At 42.0% G+C, this 26,174-nt stretch overlaps 1 protein-coding gene across 4 annotated transcripts in view; it reads right to left on the bottom strand.

Annotated features, from left to right (window-relative positions):
* The window catches only part of atp8b4 (ATPase phospholipid transporting 8B4), a 232,260-nt gene that overhangs the window by 195,312 nt on the left and 10,774 nt on the right, over positions 1–26,174 (bottom strand). The window contains exon 1 of one of the 4 annotated variants that reach the window (XM_069910763.1): positions 6,458–6,815. The exons of 1 other annotated variant lie outside the window; for it this stretch is intronic. The gene's annotated coding sequence lies outside the window, so the exon portion shown is untranslated. Of the gene's footprint in view, positions 1–2,170; positions 2,586–6,457; positions 6,889–26,174 lie in introns of those variants that run through there. 2 more of the 4 variants (XM_069910765.1, XM_069910768.1) reach the window with 2 other exon arrangements.

Raw genomic sequence — 26,174 nt, forward strand, 5'->3', positions numbered from 1 at the left:
TTTTAAATAAACAGAATTGTTCCTTTATTTCTGTGTCAAAAATCATACACGTTTACTCAAAATGGGAACATGCAATTCTGAGTCAGTGCCAGGGAAGAAACAAATATTTAGAAACTCACACTGCATAAAGAGCACATCATATTTATCTTAACTCTGCCAAATAAAGTACAAAATCTCCAAGTCACAAGATATAAAAGTTTGTTACTGTCTCCTATAACATCCCTCCAGCAAAAGGAGGATCAGTTGTCTCTGAAAGGGAAGGGGGAAACATATTGCAGGTTATTTTTGAACAGAATCATGCTGAAGCAAAATCGATATTGACATGAGGAAGATACTGAGTGGAATGGAGTAAAAAAAAGTGTTGAGTTGATATTGTTAAACCAAGTAAACCACATCAGCGGCATTAGCTTACACCTGCAATATCAATGTTATTTCACCCTATGGATTTTGTGTTTGCAACCAACTTGCAATCTTTCACTTATGTAGACAATCTAGCTAATGCATCATATTTAATGAAAATAGCTCAACATATGATAGAACCTCTAAAGATCTGTTCATTCCTATTTAAACCCTAAATTAGGTTAAATGAGTGTCCAGCAGGTAAGAAGATCTAGATTTAAATCACAACTTAAATTGTATTCGCTACAAAAAAAAGTTTGGTGACTTTTAATCAGGTTTTGACCATAGTATGACTGATGAAAATCAATGATATAGCATTAATCCTTGTATGTTATTTACAAGTTTGACAATTTGGTCAATTGACCCAAGAAAAATGGCAGATTTTACCATGAGACTATTACTTGTAATTGGTCTACTATCTGAAGAGATAATGCAACAAATATGCTGTTCAGAATACAACGCTCCACATCTCTGGAGCATTTTGCTATAATGTTTGTTGTAATGGTTTTTCACCTTAATCCTTGCCCAAATCTCCATCAGTTCAAAAACTCCCATGGCAATATATTCAAAGAAAATATTTTGCCACTTTAGCTTGCGAAGTCATTCTTAAATGCTTTATTCCTTGAAGCATTAGAGAATAAGGGGAAGATTTGATGGAGGTTTACAAAATTATGAAGACTATAGACAGAGTAAATGCAAGTAGACTCTTTCCACTTAGATTAGGAGAGATCAATACAAGAGGACATGGTGTTTGGGTGAAAGGTTTAGGGGGAACATTACTCAGAGTGGTGGGAGTGTGGAACGAGCTGCCACCTGACATGGTAAATGCAGACTCACTTTCAAGTTTGAAAGAATAAATTGGATAGACACATGGATGGGAAATGTCAGGAGGGTTATGGAATGGGTGGAGGTCAGTGGAACTAGCAGGATGATGTTTCAACACAGACTAAAAGGGTTTTCTGTGCTGTAGTGTTCTATGGTTCTATATGCAAGTCCCAGAACAAGGAGCTGAATCACCAGTGTAGACACAGGAAAGCAGTAGCAGCCAAAGGAATTGAAAGAAATCCCACACTCATTACATATAACCACAGACTCCTGTAGGCACCTGAGAGTCTGGGAAGCATGAAGACAGGGATAAGATCGCACAGGATTTGAGAAGATGACACAAAAGAAACCCAAAAAGTAGCAACTTTCAAAATATAGCAGGATAGATAAAAGGAAGAGGAATTAATTGGCGAGCTGGCAAGAATCAGCACAGATACAATGGGCTGAATTGCCCACTGCTATGTGGCATCAGTCCACGATTCGGTTGGCTGTTGCGGAAAATACCTGCAGTCTCTTCTCCATGAATTACACAAATGTGAACGACAATGCACGCACAGATTTATATTCAAAGCAGAAGCAAATGTTAAAGGAAAACTCACCCCCTCAGTTTTGCACTACCTGGACAACGTGATCTCAAGCCAAATGACTGCTTCAACAAAAGGGAGAAGTGAGAAATAAAAATTGTGATGGTCTGCCAAAACAATTTAGTCTATCATGGATGGTTATAGACAATATAGACCAAAAAATCTGCAAGTAAAAATAAAAAGAAACGCAAGATCATAAAGAACCCGATCTAAATAAGCCCTTAAGATTGGGGAAGTTTCAATTCGAGCCACTTATGGAACATTTTATTTGCTCCCAAGGTTAAATATGAATTTTTGGTTTTTTTTTTAAAATCGTAGTTCTCCCAAGAAAACTTAGGCTTGTTAAACGACAACATATTTACCAGGAAGCAGCCGCTGATCAACGGGAGCCTTCTCCTCCCGGGAGTTCCACCTCTATCCAAGGCAGACAGGCAGTCCCAGCCCGATCCCTGCCCTCCTCGCACTGCACACCAATCGAGTCCTTAATTCTCTCAGCCACCTCGGTCACTCGTGGCAAAGAGAGGCAGTTGAAGACTGGTTATGCCATGGCTCTCTTGTTCGAGCGGATTTCCTGCCTTCCCCCGCCCCGGCTCTGCCTTCTCAGGAAGGGAATGCGCTCTGCTCCCACCCACCTGACTCGCTGGGGTCCCGTCACCTCGCCACCTTCGCACCCAGTGAGGGCTGGCTGGCTGCAAGCGTGCTCAGAGTAAGAGAGGAACTCCGGCTCTCGGAGCCCTCGCTGGAGGCTGGAGAAGGAAAAATGCTGATATTGGCTTTCTGGGAGGAAATATTGGCGCCGGGATGTGCTCTAAAGTCTTCCTCCTGTCCAGTCCCTCGACAAGGCGGTTTTCTACTTCTGCTTTCAATCCCTCCTCCCCTTCAACACCAGGACAAACCTGGAAAACTTTGGACGGTCTTCCTTGTCCAATCCACAAGGAACAGAGGAGCTCTGGCAGAATGATCACTGAACAGGAAGACTGAATTCTGGTGAATATTGTGCCATAATTTTAAAAAGGCTGCATGAACAAGCTAATGAGTTGTGGTCAAGTGATAGGAGAGATTTCTGACAGACAAGATCCGGAGTTCTCCACCTCTCTCCCCCCCCCCCCCCCCCCTCCCCTTTAAGTAAATTGAGCACCTGTGGCATGGGATGACACAAGGTGGTATATGAATGGGAAAAAAAGGTTGAGAATCACTAGAATAGATCCATTTGCATTTGGAAAGGAAGGACTGATTTGGGATAGTCAGTATGGTTTGTGTGTGGAAATTAGATTTTTGAACAGGCGACCAAGAAGAATGATGAGGGGCATGAGATGTTGTCAACGTGGACTTGTAACAGGGTCCTGTATGGGATAGAGGCTGAACTGAGCAAATGGATACAGATGAAAACACAATACTGGAAAAACTCAGCAAGTTGAACAGCACACTTTATATAGCAAAGATCAAGATACTTAACTAACATTTTGGGCTCAAATGTCGGCAGGTGCTCGAACAAAATAGGGGGAGGAGCACAGTCCACAGGCAGGAGGTGGATAAGGGAAGGAAGGCACACCAGCAAACAGGGGGAGGGGATGGATCTGTGAATCAAAAGAGAAGGTAGAATAGGAAAGAGTGAGAACAGGGAGTGGGCAAGCAGAAACCAGAGAGGCCGATGTTAATGCCATCCAATTGGAGAGCACCCAGATAAAAGATTGGCTGATGCTTGCTCCTCCAATTTATGGCTGGCCTTAGTGCAGGAGGTCATGGACAAACATGGAAATGGGGCACAGAATTGAAATAGTTGGCAACTGGGAGATCCCCATCATTGACAGAGCAACGGTGCTCAATGAAGCGATCAAATGTCTCTGATGTAGAGAAGGCCCCACGGATGCAGTAGACGACTCATGCAGATTCATGTGAAGTGTTGCTTCGCTTGGATGGACTGTTTACAGGCCCCAAATAGTGGTGAGGGAGAATGTGTGGGTGCATGTGGCCCTTCCTGCAGTTGCAGTGGAAGGTGCAAAGGGGGCAATTGGTGGGAAGGGATGAGGGAGCGGTCCCTACAGAAGAGATACAAGCTCCCATTTTAGTAAAATAGGATAGTCACTAAAAAAACAGTATAAACACAAGTCACAGCCCAGTGATAATTCAATACATTTGGAGGCAAGGGCTTGTCAGTCTATTCCAGAATTCAATACATTTGCAGACATTGTGATTTTACAAGGGAGAACATGCTGACTGCTGGAGAGGAAATAGCTCTTTGAAAGCAGCTCTTGTGGCCAGCCAATTTTTGTGAAATTCAGGGAAAGCAAGCTCTGTGAGTGCCTGGACCTTTTCAGATTGACCTGTGTCAGGACTGTCTTTTTGGGAAGCAAAGTGCTTCATTTTGATTGAGAGACGGCTTCATTTTAAGAGTGACTTGGAAGAGTCCAGTGCCAGGGGTCTTGGAAGCTTCATGGAGGCCACCCAGTTGGAGTCTTGCCTACAAAAGAACCAGGAGCTCGTGTGGATGGAGATTTTTTTTTTACCTCCAAGAAGAAAAATTCGTGAGTCTGTAGCAGCCTAAACTCCCGCGCACACTAGAAAATTAAACAGTCAGGTGCATTGCTGATTACTTCTCGTTACACACAGTTTGTAACAGAAGGCAGAGAAGGAAGATGTATCTGCTGGTGGGATTGTAGGCGATGAAAATTGAGGAGGATAATGTGTTGGATGCAGAGGCATGTAGGGTGGTAGGTGAGGACAAGGGAAAATCAAATGGATACAGAAATAACTTGATGGTAGGATTCAGAAGGTGATGGTGGAGGGTTACTTGGATTGGAGGTCAGTGTCCAGTGGGCCGTCACAGGGATCAATGCAGGGTCCATTGTTTTTTGTTATCTCTCTCAACTTGGATGGCAATGTCATTAACATGGTTGTTCAGTATGCAGATGACACCAAAATTGGTAGAATACTAGATGGTGAAGAAGGTTAGTCAAGATTAAAGCAGGATCGAGTTGAACTGGCAAAATGAGCCAAGGAATGGCAGGTGGGATAATTTAACTTTAAGAAGTATGTGGTTTGCATTTTGATAGGTTAAACCAGGGAAGAAGGACTGATACAGCAAATAGTGGGCCCCCGGAGAGTGCAGTAGAACAGAGAGACGTGGGAGCACAACGACACTTTTGCTGATGACACAAGTAGGCAAAGTGGTGAAAGAGGTGTTTGACACACTTGCTTTCATCAGTCAGGGCACTGAGTGCAGGAGCAGAGATGTCATGACACAAGTGTACAGAAGACACTGGTGAGACAACACTTGCAAAGTTCTGGACACCTAGCTACAAGAATTATAGCATTCAGCTGGAAAGGATGGAGGAAAGTTTCAGGAAAAGGTCACTGGGATTGACAGGCTTTTATCATAAGGCGAGGCTGGATAGAATTTTTCTGTGGAGCTTCAGAAGCTGAAGGTGGGGAGGGCGACAGCTTCTAAAGGATAATAAAATTATGAGGGGCAGAGAATACAAAAAGTGATAGCCTTCCCCCACCCCTCACAGCCAATAGGAAAATCTAAACTTAGAAAGCAAAGAGTTAAGATGAGAGGTGAAAGATTTAAAAGGGACCTTCTTCACATAGAGGGGAGTGGATAAATGGAACAGACTGCCAGAGGAAGTGGTAGAGGTGGATACAATGTTTAAAATACATTTAGGCAGGTACAGTGGTTTTTAAACTGCCCCCAAACTCTCATTCCACCTTAAGCAATCCCCATGCCCGAAGTGCTCTGCAATGAGTAAGGGATGGCTGAAAGTGGTATTATGAGTGGGAAGAGAAGGTTGAGAACCACTGCTTTAGACCCAATTGTTACAGAAATATTTTGTTTGAGAAAACTTGTAATTGGCTCCTTTGACATCATGTTCATAGCAAGTCAATTAGGTACATTAAAAACAGTGGTTTTCAAAATTTAACCTGGCTACCTCCTGGATAAGCCAGAGGCTTGCTTCTGAGACAAATCAGTGTGTGCTTTCATGTGCAGTAGCCTCTCACTTCCTGGGCAAACTTCCCAGGAAGGATCAGTGTCTCCTTCCATGTGCAATCCAGGGTTTCACTCCTCCAGACAAGACAATGACACCCCCCCCCCCCCCCACTGGAAAGTGGACGGAACACACTTGTCTAGGAGGATGTTCTGTGGGGCCATATGTTATACTGGATTGCACAGGGGGCACTGGCTGGTCCAGAGGAGGCGATACGATCTTGTGTGGGGCAAACAAGTCCCTGGATTAAAGCGGAGACGAGGATATTCAAGCCAATGCAGTGGCATCTATAGAAAGGGTGGCTTATATTTGGGAGGGGGGAGGCACTGGGAGATGCAGGAAAGAAGGGAGTGGCGAGATATTGGCCAGTCTAAGAAATCAGACACTGGTTGTCTTGGGAGGGAGACACTGGCTTGACCAAGCGTTCGAGTCTCTGTATTGGACAAGGGAGGAAGGGAAACAGGCCCTTCAGTCCAACTTGTCAAGGCAGACCAAGCTAATTGTATGTGTAAGGGGGACTGCAAGAGCTGGGTAAGGAACACGGGCTGGCTTGTACGGATAGAACTGTTCAGGGTAGGGTGACAGCGGTTTAGCGGAGAACGGGACCCAGTATTGTAGGAGCAGTTACACAGATTGAGAGGGTGCGAGAAAGGTTGCAAATACCTCGCAAAGGAGATGGTCCTCAAGTCACACTCAGGCGCTTGAACCGTCCTCGGTTGGTGTTGGTGGTAGTGGGGTGGGGTGGGGGGGTATGGGGGGGGAAAGAACACGTTTCCTGACTCGGCCTCGTGCGCTGTTGCGGAGAGTTTCGCCAAGTCTGGCTCCACGTTCAGCCGGGTTGCTCTCCAAAGGCGAAGCAGTCAGTGACGGGACGCAAGACTCCTCCCGTCACCGCCCCACTGTCAGCTCCCGTTAATTCCCCGAACTCTTGCCGATGCTGGTCCCCGTTCTCCCTCCACCTTCGCTGCGGGCGCGGCTCGTATTGTAATTAAGTTGAGAACTGTGGCCAAATTTGAAAGTTCCGGCCCAGCCCACACACATTAAAACAATTATACTCCTGCCCCATTCCTTTTAAAATTAGAATCATTGCCCTAATGCTATCAACATACATAAAACCTCAATGCAAACAGTAACCTTTTCCAGAAGGGTCAAGAATGTCCAAAAAGTGAATTGGAAAAAAAATAATAGCTATTTTCGCTGCACAATTCACAGAAAGGAAGTGCTCACCAGATGTTGGTCAGAAGTCAAATTCTCCAGTAGACGCCCCCATGCTCCCAGCAAGAGCTAAAATAGCCACAGAAGAAAGCAGTGTCCCAATCCGAGTGGCCTCCCTCTCAGATAACATCTAACGCAGTGATTCTCAACCTTTTTCTTAACTAATCCCTATGCCAGAAATGCTCTGTGATGAGTAAGGGATTGCTTAAGGTGGGATGTGAGTGGGAAGGGAAGGTCGAGAATCACTGTTCTAGACCCAATTGTTACTGAAATATTTTGCTTGAGAAAAATTGTCACTGGCCCATTTCCTTTGGAGTGATGAAACCCTGCACATAACGAGTCAATGAGGTACGATTAAAACAGTGGTTTTCAAACTTTTTTGTTCTCCCCACATACCACCTTAATCAATCCCTTACTCATCACAGAGCACCTATGGCACAGGGAATACTTAAAGTGGTATGCAAGTGCAAACCTCCAGGAAAAACAAGGACTGGTTTGACAAAAACAACCAGGAAATCCAGGAGCTGCTGGCAAAGAAGCGATCTGCCCACCTTGCAAAGCCTTCCTGGCCAGAGAAAAGTTGAGCCTTACGTCTCGCATGCAGCTATCTTCAGCACAAACTCTGGGAGATCCAAAATGAGTGGTGGACTAGCCTCGCCAAACGAACCCACCTTAGCGCCGACATTGGCAACTTCAGGGGTTTTTATGAGACACTAAAGCCGGTGTACGGCCCCTCACCCCAAGTCCAAAGCCCTCTGCGCAGCTCAGATGGCGAAGTCCTCAGCGACAAGATCTCCATCCTCAATCGATGGTCAGAACACTTTCAATCTCTTTTCAGTGCCAACCGCTCAGTCCAAGAATCCATCCTGCTCCAGCTCCCTCAACAGCCCTTGAGTCTAGAGCTGGATGAGATCCTTACCCGGGAAGAGACATATAAGGCAATTGAACAACTGAAAAGTGGCAAAGCAGCAGGTATGGATGGAATCCCCCCAGAGGACTGGAAGGCTGGCGGCAAAACTCTGCATACCAAACTGCATGAGTTTTTCATGCTCTGCTGGGACCAAGGAAAGCTGCCTCAGGACCTTCGTGATGCCATCATCATCACCCTGTACAAAAACAAAGGCGAGAAATCAGACTCCTCAAACTACAGGGGAATCACGCTGTTCTCCATTGCAGGCAAAATCTTTGCTAGGATTCTCCTTAATAGACTAATACCTAGTGTTGCCGAAAATGTCCTCCCAGAATCACAGTGTGGCTTTTGCGCAAACAGAGGAACTACTGACATGGTCTTTGCCCTCAGACAGCTCCAAGAAAAGTGCAGAGAACAAAACAAAGGACTCTACATCACCTTTGTTGACCTCACCAAAGCCTTCGACACCGTGAGCAGGCAAGGGCTTTGGCAAATACAAGAGCGCCTCGGATGCCGCCCCAAGTTCCTCAACATGGTTATCCAACTGCACGAAAACCAACAAGGTTGGGTTAGATACAGCAATGAGCTCTCTCAACCCTTCTCCATTGACAATGGTGTGAAGCAAGGCTGTGTCCTCGCACCAACCCTCTTTACTATCTTCTTCAGCATGATGCTGAAATAAGCCATGAAAGACCTCGACAATGAAGACGCTGTTTACATCCGGTACCACACAGATGGCAGTCTCTTCAATCTGAGGCGCCTGCAAGCTCACACCAAGAAACAAGAGCAACTTGTCCGTGAACTACTCTCTGCAGATGATGCCGCTTTAGTTGTCCATTCAGAGCCAGCTCTTCAGCGCTTGACGTCCTGCTTTGCGGAAACTGCCAAAATGTTTGGCCTGGAAGTCAGCCTGAAGAAAACTGAGGTCCTCCATCAGCCAGCTCCCCACCATGACTACCAGCCCCCCCACATCTCCATCGGGCACACTGAACTCAAAACGGTCAACCAGTTTACCTATCTTGGCTGCACCATTTCATCAGATACAAGGATCGACAACGAGATAGACAACAGACTGGCCAAGGCAAATAGCGCCTTTGGAAGACTACACAAAAGAGTCTGGAAAAACAACCAACTGAAAAACCTCACAAAGATTAGCGTATACAGAGTCATTGTCATACCCACACTCCTGTTCTGCTCTGAATCATGTGTCCATCACCTACGGCTCCTAGAACGCTTCCACCAGCACTGTCTCCGCTCCATCCTCAACATTCATTGGAGTGACTTCATCACCAACATCGAAGTACTCGAGCTGGCAGAGACCGACAGCATCAAATCTACGCTGCTGAAGATCAAACTGCGCTGGGTAGGTCACGTCTCCAGAATGGAGGACCATCGCCTTCCCAAGATCGTGTTGTATGGCGAGCTCTCCACTGGCCACCGAGACAGAGGTGCACCAAAGAAGAGGTACAAGGACTGCCTAAAGAAATCTCTTGGTGCCTGCCACATTGACCACCGCCAGTGGGCTGATATCGCCTCCAACTGTGCATCTTGGCGCCTCCACAGTTCGGCGGGCAGCAACCTCCTTTGAAGAAGACCGCAGAGCCCACCTCACTGACAAAAGACAAACACCCAACCCCAACCCACCAATTTTCCCTTGCAACCGCTGCAACCGTGCCTGGGTGTCCCGCATCGGACTTGTCAGTCACCAATGAGCCTGCAGCAGACGTGGACATACCCCTCCATAAATCTTCGTCTGCGAAGCCAAGTCAAAGAAGAAGAAGAATGCAAGTGCAAATAAAAAGGTCAAGAACCACTGCAAACAGAAGAGCTGAGGCCCAAATCATTGGTCACCTATTATTTGCTATGGATGTTGCGTCATCTGCTGAGTCTCCCCAGCACATTTGTGTATTATGCAGGCCACCTCAGCATGACATGGAACACATTTCTCTCGTTTTAGATGTATCTTTTGGCTTGAGTATAGTTTACAGGCAAGTAGAAAATCTGCCTGGCCCGCAGGAAATGGAATCTCAGGGCTTGTGTGATGCCACGATGAAGTCTGTCAATAAATCTGAACTTTGAAGAATGGAACAACCTTCATTTCATCTGGAATTTTTGTGCTTACATTCAGCTCATGATGACATCAGTTTCCAATTGCTAACAATGCCCCACTATATCTCATCTCTCTTGAGCATATGGACTATCCCCAGATTGTAAGACCGGTTGGTTATTCCTAATACTGAATAAGCAGAATTTTCCACCATGAAGAGATTGGGCACACCAGACTTCAGGCAGTTTCAGCTCCAAGATGAACACCAGGCAAATGATGAAAGATAACTTTCCAGCACCACCTGTTAATCTCAGCCACACGCCCTAAAGGATGGCTGGTATAGAATGGATGATTTTACACTGGGGCAATAATGGAAGTGTTGGGATGAAAGTACACGTTTAAAATGGTCAAGTGATACGGCCTGGCTTACTTTGTGGCAGTTATTTATGTAGAGCATAAGTGCGGAAAGTGAAGTTTATTGTCATCTGATTGAATAAGTCCCGCATCGGACTTGTCAGCCACAAACGAGCCTGCAGCTGACGTGGACTTTTTACCCCCTCCATAAATCTTCGTCCGCGAAGCCAAGCCAAAGAATAAGTACAACCCAACAAAACAGTTCTCCGGTCCTCGGTGCAAAACATGTAGAAGCACAACAAGACATAACATACATACAGATAAACAATACATGTGCAGTATTTATCTCTACCAATAAATAAATATTGTTTCTAAAATATGAGACTCGGAAGTGTGAGCAGTTCCTTTGGTCAATCAGCATTCTCACTGCCCATGGGAAGAAGCTGTTTCTCAGCTTGGTGGTGCTGGCTCTGATCCTCCTGGATCTCTTTCCTGACGGGAGCAGCTGAAAGATGCTGTGTGCAAGATGGAAGGGGTCCTCAATGATTTAGCATACCCTCTCCAAACAACGATCCTGGTAGATCACATCAATGGGGTGGGGGGGGGGGGAACGGGGGGACTCCAGTGACCCTCTCTGCCACTCTCATGGTCCTGAGGACTGACTTCCAATCCATTTCTCTGCAGCAACCATACCACACTACGATGCCCCTGCCCAGATTAAAGGTTGACATGATGGTGGCCGGCAGCCTCTCCTGCTTCAGCCTTCTCATGAAGATGTCCAGTATCCAAACTTATTCCCTTGAGATTCATAAAGTTTACCACATTTTTATTTGAAAAAACTATATTACAAGAAATATTATATTAAGAGACATAAAGATCAATATCTTTTAACATTCCAGGCTTCCTAAAGTCCACAAGAACAACCAGCAAATGTGTTCATGGTAATATACAATAGAAAGGGAAATTACTGGAAATACTCAACGGATCAGGCAATACCTGTGAAGAATGAAAAATTGAGTTGATATTTGAGTTTAATCTGCTGTTTGTTTTTTTTCCAGTAAATGGAGAGGAAGGGAGGGGACAAAATAAACCAAAAGACTGATTGAGAAATTCTTCATCAGGTTTCTGTGAATTACACACAATGGTCCAGAGTGATTCCGAGTCCATTCATTTATTTATTTATAATCCTGATTTGTGAACATGGTATCTCAACAAGAAGTCTAAAGTCAAAAACTTAACAAAAATTAAAATCAATATTCAGTAAAATCCCCATTACAGGTACATGATACTTTATCCGGAATCCGAATTTTGGATTTTTCCGGATTTCGGAAAGCCCACCCGAATTGTGCTGCCGTATCCACCCCCAGCCCTTTCCAGTTGCCCGGCCGTCTCCCCCAACTGCCAGTCCCTCGGCCACCTGGCAGTCTCTCTCAACCGCTGACCCATTGGCCGCCTCCCCCAATCGCCGGTCCCTTGGCCGCCTCCCCCAACCGCCGGACCCCACTTGCCAGATTTTGGAGCATTCCGGATTTTAGATGTCCGGATAAAGGATCATGTATCTGTATCTGGAATTCAATCAACTGGCAGCCTCAAGCAACCGACAAAACAAAACTGCAGAAAATAAATCGGTAAAAAATACTACAATTTAAAATTACTGGCCCCTTGAGGTTAGTTGGCCAATTGTGCAACAGCCACTCAAGCAACCATAAAATTCACTTATCCGGTATCTAACAATCCCCCATTGGGTGCCAGATACCAGGAGTTTTATTGTACTACCCAGCCTGCTTCTCCACAGACTTATTCATTTCTATAATGAATGCTATTTTACCTGCTGGGTTTTTCTAGCACTGTGTTTCAAATTGAACACAGCAGCAATTCTAGTTAAAATACCATAAAAGTCAATAAAAACAATTCTGGTTCAAATAAACTCTGAATTATTCTCTTAGATAGTCAGACACAGATTTCATATTTATTTAGAAAAATTAAATAAAAACAAAACTGCTGGAAATATGCATCAGTTTCAGTGCTACCTGTGGAGCAGAAAAACAGACTTGATGTTCATTCATTGGAAATGATCTGCTCTCAAAAGTCAGATTTAATAAAACGATTGAACATTATCAGTTTTAGGCTGAAATGGTGCCACTTCTGCTACCACTGAAGTTGCTCGGCATTTCCAGCAATGTTACAGCAAGCAAGTAAAGTTTGGGTGGATCGCAAATGCCGGACTTTAAGAAATATTATTGGGCAGCTCAGTTGAGATACATCTCCTCACTCTTTGGGGTGGGGGGAAGAGAGGTAACATCCTGGGCACAAATTGGTCTGTTCTTAGTGGGCGAGAGGGTAGCAGAGGAGTTTATTTATAAATGGGATGCCAAATTGCTATCTGTAAAAACAGACAACCCCATATTAAAACAAATTATTCATATTTGAAATAACATTAATTAATATTTAGGAATAAAACTGGGGCTGTCCCCAAAAATGCCCCTGACTCCAAATCGACAGTAAGTAACAAGATCCTGGACACCTGGAGTCGGAATGGCATCAGGTGCATAGAGGACTGTTATGAGCATGGGCAATTAATGTCATTCGAACAGTTTAGGCAGGAATATGATTTGTCAAATAAGAAATTCCACTGTTACCTTCAGATAAGATCTTTTCTACAGGACAAATTAGGTCTAACTATGGTCCTACCAAAGTGCAGTGACATAGAGACCACGATTCAAAGGGGGGATCACACGGAAATTTATTTCAGCAATGTATTTTTTGCTCCAAGCAGAAGGACCTAAACGAGGTCAGACTTAGGAATAATGATTAATAAGCAGAGCTGGTCCGACCTATGTCAGACCGGCATGACTGTGGTCATCAACACGAGGTACAGGCTGGTACAATAAAATATTTTGCACCAGCTGTACCTGATGCCACAAAAGGGTAACAGATCTAAGCCAGAACTGTCAGATCAATGTTTTAGATGTGGTCTTGATACAGAAACTTTTGTGCACACAACCTGGACATGTACCAAAGTGAGGCCCTTCTGGGTGGAGCTAAGTGAAGTCCTATGGAAAATTATAAATAAGGAATTCCCACAGGACCTTGAGTTGTTCCTGTGGGGCAACATAATGGACATAAGGCTTAAAATGAAGCTGTCCAAATTTCAAATTCAATTTTAATGATAGCATTGGCGGTGGCCAGAAGGTGCATAGTGGTTACCTGGAAGTCTGACTCTTAAAGGGAAGATACGGCACCTTCCAAAAAGTTTGGCAGCCGTACCTGAACCACATAGGAGCACGGTTATGAAGAGGACAATTTTGCCTTGGGGCCCGATCCACTCCAATTCCTTCCTAATTCTGGTGGGGGGGGGGGTGGGGAGGGACGAGGGGTTCACCTCATTCCAACCAGGAAAAAAATTTGGCCCGATCCTGGTCCGCTGGGCCAGGCCAGACCTATAACTCCCTGATATGATTTACTCCCTTGTTGTAAACCTTTCTAATGTCTTAAATGTTCTTTTTTGTTGAGTGTTGAGTGTTGGATGTTGGGGGAATTGGGTGGGGGGAGTGAAAGAGAGGGAGGAGTGTTAGGCTTGGACTCAGTATAAAAAACTTGCATAGATTATATAAGAATAAGTTGAAATCAGTATGGATTTATAACTACCGATAATGATTATGTAAACTGTTTGAATTCAAATTTGAAAAACAATAAATAAAGTATTTTTAAAAAATAAGGAAACCCTGCTCTTTTTCTGGAGAGCAACGGAAGAACAAAACCCAATCAGAAGCCCTGAAACTTCTGATGGTGAATAAGGAGAAAGGAAGCTATCTCAGCCCCACAGAATGGAACAAGAGCTCACACAAAAGAGTGAAAAGTTTGATCAGGATAATGATGGTAGTTTGTGGGAATGTAATGGGCGCTGGCTGCTCATCTACTGCCTGGAAAGAAAATGGATCAAAAAAGAAAAGGGATGAGTTGAAGATGGATCATATGACAGAGGAAGTAAGGTGGAAATTATGATATCAGGGCCTCTGAAGAAACATGAGCTATAACTGCAAAATGGAAAGGATTAGTCTTTTGCTATCTTTTAGGGGCAAAACTTGCTAGAGTATATGTCTATTTCACAAGCATCTCTAGTGAACAAGTATTTTTCCAGCTCACTGAGAAGTAACACTAAAGATTTCAGGCATTAAATTAGACATGTAGACTCATTAAATATGTCTAATTTACTTCTAACCAAATATTCATCACCTTGTCCTCCTGTATTCATTGTGAGATTCCTTTGAGATATTCATATATCAGGTGGGCATTCCATGTATCCCAGGAGTCAACCTTGCCATTTGTACAGGTGGAGGGCTTGGATTCCAAGAGAATTACTTCTGGAACTCTGCAGAGCCCATAGTGGGCAAGTTTTTTCAAACAGACGCTGGTTTCCAACTAAATCATCTTTGAGAATCAGAAGGATGTGATTAGTTTCAGCTACTTCAGGTGAAACCCTCAGGGAGGAGAGAAATGTTCTTCAGGGTTTCTTTCTGGGAAAATAAGTGTCTTCGATAAAGAAAAAAACACCAGAAAGGGGTTATTAAACGAGCAATGGAATGGTATGGTGGAATGGAACATATGGAGAAAAACAGACACAGCTGATCTAAAACTGACTGGAGTCTGAGATGTCTTTGGTCTGCATCATGAACATTACCGACAAAGCAAGTGCAGACATGCAACATTTTTTGCTGATAATTGAACTCTATATGAATGGAGGGGAACTGTAATCCTTTCTTGCCTGAGGAGGGTGAATGGTGACAGGACTGAAATTAAAAATGTAGCACATTGAAGAATTTGCATATTGTTCAAAATATTATTGTCTTTGGGATACATAGTTTGGAGCTGATGGCAGAAGGAGCTTGCCCTCTTGAAATAAACATTAAACATATACAAATATGTATTGGCATGTACATCTATTATCTTTTATCAACTGCAGAAATAGTGATCAAACTTGCATTCCTTCACAGACCCTCATTTGCATTATTATTAGAAAAAAATGTACAAAACAAATAAAATGTTTGAAGTTCTAAGTCTGAAATGCATTATCCCCCCCCCCATTTAAACAATATTTCTGTGAACCAGAGTTAAGATTATCTACATATGCCTGGATGAGATTGACAGGACAAATCTTGGCGCAGTAAAACTTGGCCTGGATTACCCTCCTCCTTCCAGAAGACTATGTAGGAATTCCACCAACAGCTCTGACCTCACAAATGTCTCAAACTACCTTGCAACCCACTTCCTATTAAATATATCAGTAGGTAGCTGGTGACTGGGGTTGTAAGGAAAGCATTCGCATGATTCTTTCATACCATAAAACGCTGGAGGAACTTGGGTCATGGAATCTCCATGGGCAGAAATGGTCAGTTAACGATTCAGGTCAGGACTGCTTATTACTTGCTTGAGATTCTAGCAACTGCAGCTTTAGTTTCTCTGGAAATTCTTCCACAATATAGAACAATAACGAGATAATAGAATATAGGAAATAGGAGCAAGAGTAGGCCATCTGGCCCATCAATCCCACTCCGTCATTCAATGAGATCATGGCTGATTTGATGACAGGTTTGTCTCCACCCACCTGCCTTTTCCTCATATCCCTTAATTCCCCTACTTTATCAAAATCTACTCAACCTTGTCGTAAATATATTTACCAGGCCACCTCCACCGCTCCAATAGGCAGCGAATTCCATAGATTCACCACCCTCTGGGAAAAGCAGTTCCTCCTCATCTCCATCCTAAACTTATTACCCTGAATCTTGAGGCTATGTCCCACAGTTCTAGTCTCCCCCACCAATGGGAAAATCATTCCTACCTCTATCATATCTTTGCCTTTTATAATTTTATGTTTCTATAATATTGAAGAGATCAGGATATTTTTTTCAATGATCTGATTGATGTTTGAAGCTATTGTGGTGGAAAGAAGGTTGGTGCTAATCTTAAGGGCTTTTACACTGGCAGAGTTACTCTAGATTTACATTATTATAGATGTAGGTAGATGACTGAGAAGTATCTTATTGTAGGTACATAGACCACACAGCATTGTATTGGAAATGGGAGAATCAAGTGACTTTGCCTGACACTCAAGAATCATCCAAAGGGTTGTCGAGACCTCTGCTCCCAATTCAATCAGAGGGCGGGCATCACAAGGACGGATGTACAAGGTACCAATAGTGAGAGTAGAACCGTCATGTGATAAGTTTCTGTAAACTGCCCAATAGGAGTTGAGATTCCTCCCACATTGCCAGGGGTTACAACCTCCCCTTTCCTGGAGACCTTGAGGTGGATCACTCTTCATCATTATGTCTGTGTTTTCCCAGTAATGGCAATGGTAAGAACTCTGTATGTATGGAGACTCACCACTCTATTTCCCCATAGTTTCTGAGGAAATCTTTTATTGCTGTGGGAAAGGAGAATCAAAGCAGAAAGAATAATGTGAAGATTGTTGGTTTGCCGGAAGGTATGGAAGAACAAGATCTTCTTCATTTTTTTACAGAATGGATCCCACAAATATTGGGGCAAGAATGTTTCTCTAGAGGCTTGGTATTGAAAAGAGCTCATGGAGCTTTAAGAAGAAGACCTCTGCCTGGTCAATCACCGAGACCCATAATAATTCGATGCTTGAATTATTTTGACAGAGAAACAATACTTTGTCTAGCAGTGCAAAATGCGAAACAACGACAAGCTCCGTTAATGATTCAGAATAGTAGAGTTTTTTCTATCCCGATTTGAGTCAAGAGGTTATTCAGCATCGGCGTTGATTTAATCCAATTAAAGACGATTTGTGGCGTAAAGGATATAAGTCTACTTTTCGCTATCCGGCAGTGTTGAAGGTGTTTTGTGGAGACTTTCAGTCTCGGTTTTTTGAGAATGAGCGTGAAGCAATGATTTTTGCTGATTTGATGCCAGATGTAAGAGGATAAAGACGTAATCCACCATTGTCTCCTAAAGAAAAATCTGGTTGTTCTGGAAATGGAAGAAATGGTAGAAATGGGAGAAATGGGAATGGAAAGAGTCTAACTTCTCTTTAAATGGGGTCACCGAGTTTGGAATCTCTTGGATGAATAGAAGAACTTTCTTATTCTTACTTTATTTTTATGTCATTATGATATCTTGTTATTCTTTGTTTGGCTGGGGAGGGAGAGATTTGCTCTATGTTCTATTAGTCATCAGTCACTGGTGGGTGATCAACACCCAAGTTTGGTTTAGGGATTACTACCTTTTGGTAGCTTTTTTTTTGGGGGGGGGGGGTTTAACTTTATCTTTTTTTCTATTTTTTTCATTTTCATTTTATTTAGTCTTTAATTTGTGGTATCTTTTTCTCCTATTGGAGGGCCTATTTAAGTTGATTCGAGTTTTTATATATCGATATTATTAGTTCTTAGTAATATTAGTAGATATGTCAAAGTTGAGGTTTGCTACTTTTAATGTTCGAGGTTTAAACAGTCTGATTAAGCGTAAACGCATTTTGGCATATATTAAGAAAATTTACAAGAAACACACCTGAATATCAAGGAAAGTATGAAATTGAAGAGGGATTGGGTAGGGCATGTATATTCTTCTTCATTTAACTCTAGGGCTAAAGGTGTAGCAATTTTGATACATAAGAATTTATCTTTTGAATTAGAATCAATGGAGGAAAAGGCAGGATGTATTCTTAAATTAAATTGTAAGATTTTTTTAGTGAATTTTGTGCCCCAAATGAAGATGATGTAACATTTATTTCTGATGCATTTTTATATCTGGGTCAGGCTAATGAGAATGTTTTAGTAAAGGTCTGGGATTAGATAAATTTCAACTTGCTTTTGTATATTTAGCATTATCTGTAGCGAAAAAATGTATTGCTAGTACGTGGAAAGATACAAATATGATTGATATTAATAGATGGCATAATGAGATGAAATATTGTTTAATAATGGAAAAAATCACATATGTTTCGCATGATAACTATAGTTTTTTAATTAATAAGTGGTTGTTATATTCAGAATCTTTACATTTTGATTTACATTGATTAGATCTTAATATGTATGCTTAATTTTTCTTTAATTTTTTTTCTCTTTACGGCTCTCCTTAGGAGAGTTGGCTGAAAGGGGGAGGGTTCCTTTTTTTTCTCTTTTTCTTTTTTTCTTCTTTTATATATATATAAAATAAATCATTCATGCTTAGTTTATTGTTATATATGTTACTTATTATCTGTATTTTGAACGAATAAATAAAGTTTTAAAAAAAATTGCTGTGGGAAAGACTGGAGGAAAGTTTGGATGTCTTTATGGGAAAGAAATGGGAGGGGGCACGCAGTGTGGAGGGAGAGCTATTCTGTTGGAAGGACATTTTGATGAAGGCTGAGATGAAGTGGCATAAGGAACGCCAATATAAAGAGAGTTGTCTGATATTTTATTCAATATTTATGCTCGGCTGGGGATAATACAGCAATCCCATTACATTTTATAAAATAAACAGATGTCCTAAACTGCAAGGAATAAAAGAGCAGTTTCCAAAAATTCACTTCTTTGCACCTGAATTAGGTGTGCTATTGAGTCAGAAATCTGGACATTTAATTTTCACTTCCCGCACTTAGTTTATGTAGATCAGTGGTTTTTCCATCTTTTTCTTTCCACTCACGTACCACCTAAGTAACCCCTATGTCATAGGTGCTCTGTAATTACTAAGGGATTACTTAAAGTAGTATGTGAGTGAAATAAAAAGTTGGAAAACCATTGTAGACTGATACATCAGTACAACACTCCCTTGGTTGGAATTATTGCCTCGTGCCGTGGACATAAAACTCAAGCCCTATCTTTCCTCTGGTGAACGTAAAGATTCCACAATTCTTTTTAAAGAAGGTGTCAGGTTTATTCTAGTATCCTGATCAATATATTCCCTCAACATAAAGCAGATTATCTTTCATTTATAATTTATTAGTGTTTTTCAGTCTTCCCTGCAGTGGAAGCCCCTTTCTAAGTGAGTTCTCTCAGGAGGTGATACACCAGCAGTTCCTCAGAACAGCTTCTTGATGGTGTTCAATTATCCAAAGACATTTTAAGAACCTGATGTATTCCATGACCTTTGATAATCTAATAATTCTTGTTTGGCCCACATACCAATGAATGAATGATCCATTTCCCAGATTGACCAAGTATAACAATGGTCACATATACTCTCCAAAACCACCGTATGAATGCCCAAAATGTACAAATAGTTTATCTTCAAATATCCATGTCAAGTTGGGAATATAAAATCGTCAAATTGATATCCATTCCCATCCCATCAGTAATTGTGCAGAAGATTGCCAAATTGTTGACTGGCATGCTGTGGTAATTGAGTAGGAACCAAGACACTTTGTTTTAACTTCTGCCTTTTTGTTTTTTTTTTTTGATTCCTTGTTTGAAAGTCTGAACATCTGACTTTGCTGATCCATTAGAAGAAGAAAAAAAGCAAGTTAGTTGTCACATAACTTGCACCATTTTGTTGCATGAAAGTCCACTCTCATGAAGCAACGTTCAGTGTTTGATACTAAACTGAAGCAATCTGTTGTCATTGAATCTTGGACCTACCTTTCAAATTGTAACACTTAATGTTTACTTTGAATGAGTATACATCCAGGTTTATCTTCCCAAAAAAAGTCCAGCATAATTAACATGGAGTCTACATGTGGAAAAGTCTGAAGAGTTTGGTAGTCAAAACACAGAATTCCTGGATGAACTCAGCAGGTCTCCCAGCATGCAGACGAGGTAAAGATATATAACCAACGTTTCGGGTCGAACCCATCTTCAGTGTATGTAATAAATAAACAAGTCCTTTTGTTTGTTGAAAGGCAAAATTCTTGTTTAGACGCAAGACTGATATCCAACTGCTGCCCTCGGACTAAGCTATATGAAGTCAAGTCAAGTTTATTGTCACCTGAATGCACAAGATCAATACCATGAAACAGCGTTCTCTGGTCCTTGCTACAAAATACGCAGTCACAACAACCAGACATAACACACATACATATGCAGGACAAGTATTTATATATACAAATATATAAATAAATATTGCCTCTTAATATGAGAGTCTTGGATGGTGACCAGTTCCTTTGGTCGTTCAGTATTCTCACTTCCCATGGGAAAAAGCTATTATCTCAGCATGGTGGTGCTGGCTCTAATACTATCTTTACAAATGGGAGCAGCAGAAAGATGCTGTGTGAGGGGTGGATGGGGTTCTCTATGATTTTGCATACCTTCTTCAGGCAATGATCGAAGTAGATCACGGTGATCCTCTGTGCCACTCTTACGGTCCTGTGGATTGACCTCCCATCCATTTCTCAGCAGCAATCATGCCACACTGTGATGTAGCCAACCAGTATGCTCTCGATAGAGATCTGTAGAAGGTTGACATAATGGTGGCCGGTAGCCTTGCTTGTTCAGTTTTCTCAGGAAGTGCAATTTCCGTTGGGCCTTCCTCACAAGTGAGGGGATGTTGTGTGTCCACGCTAGGTTACCAGTTAAGCAACTTGATGCTCTCCACTACAGAGTTTAAGAATGGGATATTGTTCCAGTAATAAGCTATAAATTACAATCTTCTTGTCATCTGCACAAATCCTGATGGACCTCATATATTTTATTGGTAGAGCTAAGGGTGAATTAGGGAAATTATCAGGTTCAATAATTATCTCCCTGTCCATTCCTTTCTCCAGTTTTGGTGACATTGAATGACACACAGATCTTGGATATTGGGATCAACATGAATTTTAGTTCGGCTGCCCTTCAACAAGACCAGTTCAATCATGTTTCTTTGGCTCTTCCCCTAATGTTTCAGCTGCAATCGCCTGAACATGATGAATGTTTCTTCAATCCAATGAACTTTTCTGAGTTAGCCTCTTCCCATCAGTATGGTCCAGAGTCTGCAGTGACTACCAGGAGTAATGTTGGTGCCTATTTTGTGATATTTCCTTTCATATCAACAACTCCAGTTACTTCATTGCTTTCACCGGAAACAGCTCTTTGGATTTAGCTGTGCCATTTCAAACTGAGTGGTGATCTGACTAATTTGTTGGTCTAATGCTGCACCCAGTGCCAGCTCAAATGTCATATCTCTGTTCATTTTTATGTCAGCCACCTTTCTACGTCTGTTAGATTTTCAATTCAATGGAGTGAAAATTAAAGTACTGACCAAGAGCACTGAAGGTTTCATGACTGTGTCAGAGATTGGGATCTGTAGTTTGGGTTGTTGATGGTTTATACTGGACTATGTGTGTGGCTGCGGGGGCTGCAGAGGCAATGGAGGTGAATCCATGGACCCTCAGGGACTCTGAGGAGATTCTCTTTTGCTTTTCATTTTCTGAAAGGGGCATTTCAGGCAATTTCTGCCAATGGCGACTCTGTCTGCCTTATGGCAGATGAAAACAAATTCCATGTAATATTGCACTGTCTTTATTATATAATTGAAAAAAAAAGCAATCTCAAACACTTGAAAATTTCCTCTGTAGGAAATTTTTATTTTTGTGTCGTGAGGAAATAGAAACTATGACCACCTTTAACCTCTTACTTTCACTTTGTTCACTTCACTTAAAACTATTCCTCCAAGCTCCAGCAATGTGGCTCACTAAACCACATCTTGCTGAACCAGCATTCAAACTCCACATGTTTCCCCTTCTCAGTGATAACAGAATTCTATTTTGCTTCTCACAAACGAACAGTGGGTTCTGCTGCCGATCCCACATGCATGTTACTCCAAGTAAGTGGGGGTCTGATCGGCAAGTATTTACTAAGGAACTCCATGCTTCAACAACTGTCAGTGCATTCTCAAAGGTTAGGTTAACATCTAATAACAGGCATCCCTGAATTCAAACGTCAATGTTCTGCACACTAACCTTTTCTGGGTCTGGGTTCTGAAACTAGGTCTTGCAATTATTATTTTTTTACTCATTTATAAACCCAGCCTCTGTTTTGCTGGGCTTTGGGATAAATGATCCTTCAATAAATGCACCAGTTCCTTAATTTTTCATTACTCTTCTCCAGACTGAGTGGGTTCTCATTAAATTGTGGGTAGGGAGTTTCCACCACATTAATTAGGATAAGGTTAACATTGTTTATCAATGGTGCTTGCAAAAAATAAATATTTCTCCCATGTCTCGGTTTCAAAATGCTACAATGAAGATTATTACATTTTTTATTTTATTTTTTAAAGCCATTAGATTTTGCTCTTTAGCTGCCTGGATTGCGAAGCAAGTCTTATGAGGCAAGGTTAGTAGAACTGGGACTTTTCTCTTTGGACAATGGAAGAATGAGAAGAGACTTGATGGAGGTCTACAAAATTATGAGAGGCACATACAGATGGACAATCAGTACTTGTTTCCCAGGGTAGGATCAGCAAACACCAGAGGACATAATGAAAAATTAAGGGAGAGAAGTTTAGCAGGGACATCGGGGATAAGTTTTTTTTTACACAGAGTTGTAAGTGCCTGGAACGCCGTGCCGAGGATGGTGGTGGAGGCTGAAACATTGGGGGAATTTAAGAGACTCTTCGACAGATGCGTTAATAAAATAAAAATAGAGGATTATGGGGTAAGGAGGGTTTAGTACTTTTTTTAAAGAATATATAGGTCAGCACAATATTGAGGGCCGAAGGGCCTATTCTGTGCTGTATTGTTCTATGTCAGTGGTTCTCAACCATTTTCTTTCCACTCACATCCCTTTGGCATTAGTACTCTGTGATTAGTAAGGGATTGCTTAAAGTGGTATGTGAATGAGTGGGAAGGGAAGGTTGAGAATCACTGATCTAGTCCCAATTGTTACTGAAATATTTTGCTTGAGAAAAATTGTCATTCGCCCATTTCCTTTGGAGTTATGAAACCATGAGTCAATTAGGTACAATTAAAACAGCAGTTTTCAAACTTTTTTTTCCATCCCTAATCACAGAGTACCTAGGGCATAGGGAATATTTAAAGTGATATGTGACAAGGCAAAGGAGGAAAAGCCCAACACCTAACCCCAACCAACCATTTTTCCCCTGCATCCGCTGCAACCGTGTCTGCCTGTCCCGCATCGGACTTGTCAGCCACAAACGAGCCTGCAGCTGACGTGGACTTTTACCCCCTCCATAAATCTTCGTCCGCGAAGCCAAGCCAAAGAAGAAAGAATGTGAGTGGAAAGAAAAGAGTTGAGAACCACTCATTTTATTAAATATTTTTTTCTTGAATCCAACTGGACTTCAGGACCAAATTTACTCATTACTATCATGTTATATCTTCACTTCCAATCTAAATGAAGATAATTTTGTTCTTTAAGAAATATGCTGAGTGCACATCCATGAAAGCAGCTCTGACCCAAATGGAGTCTGTCAAAGACCAAACATCAGTAATATGTCTTTACCTCCTACTGGTGCTGTGAGACTGGCTGAGTTCCTCTAGCATTCCTGTGTTTTGATTGTATGAGTATTCAGTCAGTGTAACTCTTCACCCAAGGAGAAGGTATTATGAATTTGATCGCCATCCAACACAATGCATCTTTCTTCATGTTATCATGTGTTTATCGGGCTTAATTTGCTGTTTTTTTGCAATCAGATATTTAAATGTGGATTAGATTATTGGAGGGCACATACTTGTGGGCTGGAAGGGCCTGTGACTATGCTATATATCTAAGTTTAAACATTTTTTAAACATCAGAAGCTGTGCAACAGCCTGAAGTCTGTGAAACCTGGATCATTTGAGATCTATCCCCCTCTAGTGTACCTTTATGCACAAGCCTGTTTTTTTACCTGTGAATCAATCCATGCATTCATTCTGTGATCTTGATTGGAGGGAGGGAGGGAGGGCGGGCGGGCGGGAGGGCGATCGATCCAGTGCAGAATACCCCTGTGGCTGTTCCCCTCAATAATAAGTATGTTGTTGGGAGGGGAGGGGAAACAACCTACTAAAGATGTTGCAGTAGTTGGGCTGCTGGCATGGGGACATTTTGATCAAGTTTCTCATGGGGATCCTTGTCAAATGCCTTACTAAAATCCAATATAGACCATGTCTACTGTCCTACCTTAAATTTTTGTTACCTCCTCAAAAAAAAACTCAATTAGGCTTATGTGGTATGCCTTTCCTTTCACAAAGCCAGGCTAACTATCCTGGAGTAGATGATATTTCTCCAAATGCTCATGGATCCTATCCTTCAGAATCCTTGTCCATAGTTTGCACACCACTAACCTAAGACTCACCAGTCTATAATTCCCGGGATTCTCCTTATTACCTTTTTAAAACCTTTGGACTGCACTTTACATTCTCCAGCACCTCTCCTGTGGTGAAAGAGGATTCAAAGATCCTAGCTATTGCCCAGCTATCTCTTCCCTCATTTCCCCACAGCAACCTGGAGCATATTGTGTCTGATCCCAGGGAGTTGTCAACCTTTTAAGATCCAACACTTAAATCTCAGCATCATCCAGTGCACAAGCCTGTTCTACTCCAACCTTGCCTTGATCAAGGTCATTTTCTCCTGTGAATACAGAAGCTAAAAATTTAATTTTTGGATCTCCCTAACCACCTCCAAGCACATGTCTCCTTCATCCTTTAGCAGCCTTCCACTCTTGTCACCCTGTACTGACAATAACCACAAAAGCAGTGCGAGTATAAGACAGCTTTAATAAACTAATGTGTACACTAAGAGGTCTTGTCTCTCTGCAAAGGCTAGACTAGCTCTGGACTGCTTTATAGACAAGGTCACTGGGATGACCCCTGGTGACCTAGCGGTGTTATTACATATCACCACACCCTTCTGTTCTTCACGTATGCATAGAATGCCTTGAGGTTCTCTTTAATCCTACTTGCTAAGGCCTTCATTCCCCCTTCAAACTTTAAAGCCTTTTCAGAAGCTCCTTCCTGGCTACCATATAATATTTATGAGCCCTTCCTGTTTCCTAAATCTAATGTATGCTTCCTTCCTCTAATCAGAGGGCCTATGAGGGGCAGGCCATATCAGGTATAGCAACAATTAATAAGTTAAATTTGGTTAAAAACACTTAATGGGTATCAAAGATTTGATCCATTTACATTCAAGTTCAGTGGAGTATTCGAAAGGGAGAAAAGCAAATTCAAGATTGTGTAAAGGTCCATGATGAGAAAGAGACTAATCAAAGTGTAAGGGCAAACCACAGCCAGATGTTTTGATATCTTTAATTTCAACAAATCAAGGTGAAACACCAAAATAGCTGCATCTTTAATATCTGCTGATTGAGAGGCCCCAAGAACATGGGAAGTTGAAGCTTTAATAAATTATGGATGAAGGAGACATGTGATTGGAAGTGGAAGTGGAGGTGGTTAGGGAGATCCAAAAATTAAATCTTTAGTTTCGGTATTCACAAGAGAAAATGACTTTGACCAAGGCAAGGTTGGAGTAGAAGTGGCTTGTGTCTGGATGATGTTGAGATTTAAGTTTTGGATTTTAAAAAGGTTGACAACTCCCTGGGGTCAGACACAATATGCTCCAGGTTGCTGTGGGAAATGAGGGAAGAGATAACTGGGCAGTAGCTAGGATCTTTGAATCCTCTTTCACCGCAGGAGAGGTGTTGGAGAATGTAAAGTGCAGTCCACATCTTTTTTTTAAAAAAAAGGCAATGGGGAGAATCCTGGGAATTGTACTTAAGGATGTGACTTTTGAAATTCTCCACAGCTCAACAATTCTGTGGATGAGGCACCAATCACTGCTTCTTGTCAGATCCCCAAATCCCAGCATCTCGGAAAATGCTTAAAGTATAACGAGGTGCAATGAGTAAATTGCAATCTTGTCTTGACTCCTGCTGCTCTTTTGCAAAACTTGCATTATCATAGTTCTTGACTTATAATGGACTGACATTTTGTATCCCCAAGA

Source organism: Narcine bancroftii, chromosome 14 (genome assembly GCF_036971445.1).
Source record: "Narcine bancroftii isolate sNarBan1 chromosome 14, sNarBan1.hap1, whole genome shotgun sequence".
In the NCBI taxonomy this organism is placed as follows: Eukaryota; Metazoa; Chordata; class Chondrichthyes; order Torpediniformes; family Narcinidae; genus Narcine; species Narcine bancroftii.